At 42.4% G+C, this 8,169-nt stretch overlaps 1 long non-coding RNA gene across 1 annotated transcript in view; it reads right to left on the bottom strand.

The window, feature by feature from the left end:
- LOC115030398 overlaps positions 1-1,042 on the bottom strand; it is an 8,469-nt gene extending 7,427 nt beyond the window's left edge. Inside the window, exon 1 of the long non-coding RNA XR_003836004.1 lies at positions 950-1,042. This is a non-coding gene — a long non-coding RNA (uncharacterized LOC115030398). The remainder of the gene's footprint in view (positions 1-949) is intronic.
- Between the last annotated feature and the right edge of the window lie 7,127 nt (positions 1,043-8,169).

The raw sequence follows: 8,169 nt of genomic DNA, 5'->3' as shown, positions 1-8,169 counted from the left end.
TCTCTCTCTCATTTTAAATGAGCTTCAGACCTAACCACCCAGCAACCTGCTTCTCGTTGCCATCTGGCTCGGGCAGCTCCAGAAGGGAAGGCAGCTGCAGGACAAGTCTCTGCAGCAACACTAAAGGGCCAGGTACTGCCATGAACAATGCAAATACTGGGGAGTGTCTGCTGATTGATGGAATGAAGCCCACAGAGGTTCCTATGTCATCCCCTCCGTTGTCCTGGGAAACACCAGATGGATGGTCTCCATGTAACTACCCAAGTCCACTGATTTTGTTTCAGAAGTCTGAACTTAGGGATGTCTGCTTCATTTTTCTGGATCCTAATGATTCCAGCCAGGAGATTCTGTCATCATCATTGGTGATTCCCACCCTCACCCTATATGTTCTGTTTTCTTTTCCAGGAAGAAGGCAATTTACTTCCTGCTTTTTCAGTCTGTGGGGTCTGGCCCTTTGGCTAGACTTACCTAGGCCATCTCTAAGCTCCAGGAACACACGTCTCCTACCATGGCCTCTGCTAACACAACCTCCTTATGCTTTCCTCCCACCCTGCTATACTCAGCCACCTTGCCCCTTCCCCCAGCTCAATTGAGTCTCAGCTAGATTTTGCCCCACCGGGGACATTCGGTAGCTAGATTGATTGGCACAGCTGAGCTTAGGTGGGGGAACTACTGACATCTAGTGGGTAGAAGATGGAGACTGAGTCTCAAGATGCTACAGTGTATGAGATATTGCTCCTTACCCTGCACTGTCTCCCAGCCACAAATAATAGAGTACTGAGTTTAACAATTATTCCAGGTGACCAGATTCATCTGCTCAAACTCATGGTGACTTCTGGGAAAGTGGGCTCTGATGTGCTTCCCTGACATCCCCACCTCTACCACCCAAATCCACCACACATTAAGCCATATTATCAGCACAATCCTTTCTTTCCTTCAAGGTGCTTACCTTAGTTTGTCACTCTATCTCTATGGCATTGCTTGGGTATCTACTCTGATGTGCAAGGTTCATGAAGTCAGTGAGTTTATTCTCAAATATCCGTGTGTCTGATGGATTCTTCTACCTTTCTCAAACAATAAACAGAAAAATAATTTGAGCCTCTAACTAGGTACAAGGGACTTTTAGAAGTCACACACTGCCATATACAAGGTGAACTTGACTTCAATCTTTAACCTTTTGAAAATAATAAACGATGTTAATATAGGCATGATAATGTTCTGAAGGACAAGGAATGGGACTGTGAGCTCTGGAACTCAAACTCAATTCTGCATGCTTGCATGGTAAAGCACTTTACCATCCAAGCCATAGCCCCAGGCCTGGGTTTGAATTTTTGCTTGGGGGGATGTGTGACAATCTGCACTCTGGAAACTGATTCTCATATGTAATACCATAAGCATATTTATTGGGGTCAGGTCTCATATGCTATACCTGCATGTAAGGAAGGCAGACTGGGGGTAGATGAGAAAGCCAGCCAATGTGTACATCCTCATTTGGGATATAGCCCTGTGGGTTGGTTCTGACTGAGGTCAAGGAGTCCAGCCTTCATAGCTTGTCACAGGATCAAGGAGACCAGCTCAGAGGCTATGACCTAGATGAGCAGTTTCTGATCAGGGTGTACAGGCATGAGGAGAGAGCATATCTACTCTGAGGAGGGCATCTAGGCAGAGCACTCCACCAGGCCCACCACTAGAATTCACTCATCCAGCAGTACATGCGAATCTCTTAAATGCAACATACTCACTCACACATATGTCTCAGAGACTGTATGCTCCTAAATGTTACTTGATAGAACCAAGTCTAGTGATGATCAGCTTAGAATATGGTACCCAGTTTTCAAAGGGAAGATTTATTTTTATTGCTCACTTTAGACTTCAATTCCATTATGGATTCTGTTGATTAAAACAAAACCACACATATATACAGACACACAAATGCACACACATGGTCTTTAGGCTACTACAAAAATAGACTCCTTTATCTTGCAATGAGTAAAAGAAAACAAATTATTCTAGATGAGAGGAGTTAAGGGACCATCAGATCCTCATCTTCTGTGCTCTTCTGACACCACTGCATTTCGGTTATGTGTGGCTAGGAGTAGGCTTGGAGCCTGGTGATTCAGCATCAGGTAGACTTCTGCTATCTGTGCATGAGAAGTTGAGAAAGCTTGCCAGTTTGCCTTATGTTTGTTTCCTCATCTACAGGACAAGGGTAGCACAATACTTGCTTCCTGGGATTGTTGGGAGGATTAAATGAACTAAGGCATGTGAAGTGCCTCAGACAGGCCTGAGACACAGCAAACACTTGAAAGATGTTACTCAACACCATTAGGCTCCATGAACCTTTTTTTTTCCCCAGGGAATTGAAAAATGTAGGCTTTTGAACCTGCCCCAGAGCAGCTTGTTAAATGTTGCCAGCTGTTATGGTAATGCCCAGTCTTCAAAGCCCAAGAATTCCCCTAGATTTTTGTTCTGTTTTCTATAACACCAAGGTCCCATCTCATGGATCAGTATAACTTCTTCCAGTCCTGGGCAGAATATCTGAATTTGCAACTCAGTGTGTGGAAGAAGCAATTACCATATCTTTAGCATTTTATGAAATTTATAATCTATCGCCATATCTATATTATATACCAGGATTTAGTCCTATGATTAATTTTAGTTGAAAGGAAAGTTGGGAAATGTAGTCTTTATCCAGGGCAGCCAAATATTGAGCTAAAATATGGAGGGTTTTCATTGCTGAGGATGAAGGAGCAGGGGAAGACTAGAGACCATTAGTAGTAGCCAACCAAATGTCACAAGATTGCTGTTGAGTTAGGGAGGGCAGGAAGGTATGGTCTGTTTGGGACTGGGAGAAGTTATACTGATTCATGAGATGGGACCTTGGCATTATATAGATAACAGAACAAAAATCTAGGGGAATTCTTGAGCTTTGAAGACTGTGGCATTTCTATAATGGCTGGTAACATTTAATAAGCAGCTCTGGAACAGGTTCCAAAGCCTACAGCTTTTGAAAAACAGTTCATGGAGCATTGACTTCCATGACATCAATTCAGAAGGATGACTGGGATGTTTTTCTCTGGTTTGCAGTTGGCAGCTTGGTCTCCAGAACCCACCATATAGAGTCTGGAGTAGGTCCAGACTGGGTATGAATACTACATCAGCATAATTACCCTCATAACCCCTGTGGACACTGGGCTGGCTCCCAAGTCCTTCTACATCCTCTTCTGTGACAACCTTTCCACCTTTGTTATACTGGCTTAACCCAACCTGTCTTTAAATTTCAGTGTTCAGATTGTCTAACCTGGCTGTAGGGGTAGAGGCCTTGGAAGGGCTGTGTCTCAGGGGGTGGGGTCTAGGTGAGCCAATCATAAGCATATTCAGATGCTGATGATGCTTATTAGACTGACATACAGTCAGACAGACAACCAGTCAGACAGACAGACAGACCGAGTTATCTCAGTAAAAAGCTGCTTCCTACAGCTACTCTTATTTTACAAAAAGGCTGTATTTTGAGCTTTGAGGGTTTTGTTTTTGTTTGTTTTGTTTTGTTTTTCTCTCCCCAAATTCCTCTTGTTAACATGGGTTGGCATGGGACTGCTCCAGAAAAGGGGGCCAAGGATGTCCCACTTTATCTTTGGGAAGGTTCCCTCACTTCTCCCTTCAGGGACCATGAAGACTCCTGCCGGGAGTTAAACACTGGGCACTAGGGAGATCCAAGTTACTCAGGTAACTTTAGAGAAAACTAGCCTGTATTCTTTTAAAAGGCAAACCATTTGTTTAGCCCCTCTGAAACCTGCTACTGTAATTAATTGATTATAAACGAAGAAAGAAGCCATAGTTACTAGACAGCCACTGTATGCTGGGAACTGCACCAGGGACTTAAGTTGAGTCATTAAATCCTTACAACAGCCCTGTGAAATGGAGGATTTTAGCTTCATATTACATATGAGGAAACTAAGTCTCAGAGAGACTGAGTGACTCCCCAAGGCTATAGATTTAGAATGTGGTAAAGCAGGAGCCAAACCTGGAACTGATCCTTAGAGAATATCCTTTAACTTGTAAGAGTTGCCTCCTGTTAAGTGCATTGAGTCATCACTGATATGGGTATTGAGGATATAGAGACATTACTACTGCTACTACTACTACTACTACTAGCAACAACAACAACAATAATAAATCCAGCCCCTTCAAGAACATCAGATTAGCTAGGAAGCCTCAGAGAGACAAGTCATTTTATTTGTGACAAAGATACACAGCATGGGATAGTATGGAATCACAGTAGAATAATCCATATCTAGCTAGAAGCTGAAGGGGGAGTAGAATGATCACAGATGGTCAAGGTTTCCTTGTCTACATAGTAAGTTCAAGGTTAGCCTGGGCTATATTAGACTCTGTTCCAATGAAAGAGAGGTGCTGTGATCAACACCAACTATGAATATCAAGATCTCAAGCACTAAACATGACCCATTAAGTAGCCACCCTTGTTAGCTTGTAGGGTCTGCTTTCTCATATTCTCCTTCATTTGACAAGTGGTGAATTGATGTGGTATGTCAGATAAGAGAACAGACACAAACAAAACCAAAATGACCATGGATTGTGTTTGTGTGCTCACATTACAATAAGAAATGATGTGGCTGGAGAGTGTCCTCAAATTGATGACTAAGTAAGTTGCCTATAGGGAACAGCCTGCAGTGGGGCTGGATAAACACTCTAGGGAAAAGTTGCTTGAATTTCTCACCCCAATGAGCCCATATAAAAAACACACACTCCAGTTATTATAAGCTATATGCCTAGATTGAGAGATCTAATACTATGCCAGCTTATTCTCCAGCTATAAGACTCCTTGCTACTTGTGGTTTCTTTTGGCCATGTGGTTGGCCCATCATGGCCTCCTCCTCCTCCTCCTCCTCCTCCTCCTCCTCCTTCTTTTCCTCCATCTTCTCACCTTCCTTTCTTGTCCTCTTTGCCTCTCTACCTGCCCCACTCTCAAATCTCCAGTCCCATCTTTGCCCTCCACTGCCCATCACAGATATTAACCAGTTAAAATGGGGAGAAGGTTCACATGAGGTCACCTGAGTATGTGATAGACTGCTCTTGGGAGGAGGACAACCCCTTTTGAGGAAGCAGAATTAACATCAGAATACTAATAGCATCAGGCCAACCCATAACAGAGAAAGGTCACCCAATCAGCATTCCTTCCTGTCTAGAATCTACCTTCTTCCCAAATGTTCCAAGGAATGTAGTCCAACTGAATAAGTGCACATACAGTCTGACTATAAATGAGCATGCTTGCTAAATGATCCTTCCAATTTTGTAATCATGAAACCAGCGATACATATTGTGGAAAGGTTGGCAACGTAAATGACAACCAAGAGAAGAATATAGAATTATTTACACTAGCAATTAGAGGTTTGCTATGGCATCCCCAACATGTGTGGTTCTTGAGGTCTTTCAGGTGGTCTACGTGACCAGAATCATTTTATAACTCATTATCTGCCAGGTCTTATTTCATCATAACTGCACAAAGAAGTCTTCCAAAAGCTACGGGACATGATGACATCACAACTCCAATAGACTGTGTGCTTGTGCAACCTAGTCTTCTACATTTTTCTAATTTTCATTTAGAGAACCATTGGTTCAGAGTGCAGCCTGACTAGTTTTCCCAACTTTGTCCACCCTTAAAGCATTGCACGGGTTACATGCATGCTTTCTACTATAGTTTGCACCTAGACTGTATCCCAAAGTCTTTTGAGTTAAAGGCTTAGTCCTCATCTTGGGGACACTGGAAGATGATGGGAAATTTCAGAGGTAGAGTATTGTGGGAGGCTTGCTCTTGTCAGGGGTGTGCTTCCAAATGAAGCTTCTAACTCTTTTTTCTCACATGTGTCCTGAGGTAAGGGGACTTTCTTCTGCTCTCTGCCATGATGGACTGCTCTGTCACAAGCCAAGTGGTCATGAACCATCAAAACTGTGAGCCAAAAATGACCTCTTGTCTTATAAGTTGATTACCTCATATTTTTGTTACACTAATGGAAAGCTAACACTTTGTATCCTGCTTTTTTCCCCACCTAATTGATATATTAGATTACAAATCTATAAATATGTTTGCTTGTCTCTCTATGCCATACAAAGAAGTTTATAAGTCTTATGGAAAATAGTAAATTGATTGTACAGAATTTTTAAATCAATTTTAAAATATGATTTTTGTTTTTGATAATAAAAGTCAACATTTCTCATTGACCTTATTTGCCAAGTTGAATCTAAATCCTGTTTTTGGTTATCTACTGATGATACTGTTGACTCAAAGTATTTATTATAGAAGTTATCCACAGCATATACCATTAGGACTCTGCTTAGATTCTAGCTCACCCAACTGACACACATTCCTAAGTGCTAAAAATAAGGTCAGAGGCTCTCTCTCTCTCTCTCTGATAAATAAGAATGTCTTCACTCAAAGACCAGCACCTGCATACATCCTAAAAACATCAAGTAGCCAATGACTGACATGAAATTGACATCTTTTCCCCAAGGGATGCTTAGCCAGGTGGTGCAATTTGTACTGCAGAGTTTTCTGTTGGACTTGACATCTGCTGGTCTTCAACCAAGACTTAGCCTTCCTTAGATCCTTCCACCCCTTGTTCTATTCTGCTGCCCACACTTTCCTTCTCCTGAGAGTAAAGTTAAAGTAAACTTCTTTCAAAAGATAGCATCTCAGCCTCTACTCCTGGGGAACAGCATCTAAGATGGTATCAATAGTAGCCATAGAATGTAAACTGTAAATCCTGGAGGGAGTTCCCTCATTGGTGGATGAGAATAAGGACTCCTCCTAGCATGGTTGATGTGTTCACTGTATTTAACATGCTGTAGCAGTAGGGGATCTCACATGTGGTGGACCAGACAGCCTGCACATAGGTGATGCATTGACAAATGCTGTGTCTCTGAATTTGAGAGGTGAAGGAAACAATCATTCTAAGAGGGTCAAGTGGGGAGTCTGGTGTCAAAGGTCATTGACTTGTGGAATGGAGAAAATGCAAGGTTCAAATTAATTAGCAATTTAAAACAGAGAATAAGCTCATTGATTTCACTTAGAGCTTGTATCTCCTGCCGCCAGGCAGCAGCAGATTGAGGCAAAATACACAGAACCTAGTTCTTAACAATGCAGAAGTCCAAAGCAGACAACCCTGAGCTTAAGCCTTGGGATGTTCTTGAGAACTGCCAACCTCAGATTTCAGATTTCCTTGAACACCCTTAGTCTATGTAAATGACCCTTTATTTGTTGGAAGATAACCCTCTTTCCATTTCTCAAAAATAATATATAGATAAAAAATTTTCAATACAATGCTTGCTGTTTTTAGGTCAGCCAACCACATTCTATCCTAGCCACCATCCCTATAATTAGGGCCAAATATCAGCTTACTGGTGATCCCCAGGCCTGTAAAGGGAGAGGAAGGTACAATGGCTGCTCAGTACACCGGTACACTCCAGCAAGGATGAAGTTAATGGGACACAAGGGACACAGCAAAGAGTGGCAGGAGTGGTGGTGGGCGGGGGTAGGGTTCGGTAAAGGAACATTTGTCAAAATGGAGTGAGTTAAGGGGAGTGATTACTAGGGGAGTGATCAGTTTATTAAATGTGATAGAGACACATATCTGCCTGGGAGCTTATAGAGCTGTCACAGAGGGAGGGATTAAGAGTCAGAAAAACAAGTATGCTAGAATGTGTCAGTTGCCTAAGACTGGAAAACCCATCATATGAATGCTCCTCCATCTATCAAGGTGAGAAGGAATGTTCCAGGAGGGGTTAAGGGTGGGTACTAGAACTACCGAGAAGCTTCACAGAGGCTGTTTGTTGTCTTTAGGCTGGGGCTGACAATAGAAGATGTGTTTCCAGAAACTGGTTGCCAGCATCAGTGAGGCTAGTAGAGTAGACAGTAGAGTCCAGGAGATAGCTCAACCATCAGAAGCCACATGGACATGATTACTGTCAGCAACATTAGCACCCTGACAAATTTAACCTAACAAATCAGTTAAAATGCCTAATGGACTTCTCGTGTCTAAGAACAAGAAAGACTGTGGCCAATAAAACTATTTGCCTAGGGACTAGAAGATGCTCATGAGTAAAATGCTTGGCGTACAAGCATGAAAACCTGAGTTTTGATTCCTACCACCT

This window comes from Mus caroli, chromosome 2 (assembly GCF_900094665.2).
Source record: "Mus caroli chromosome 2, CAROLI_EIJ_v1.1, whole genome shotgun sequence".
NCBI lineage: Eukaryota > Metazoa > Chordata > Mammalia > Rodentia > Muridae > Mus > Mus caroli.
Note: the sequence above shows the minus strand (reverse complement) of the source record. Positions and strands in the feature narration are given on the sequence as shown.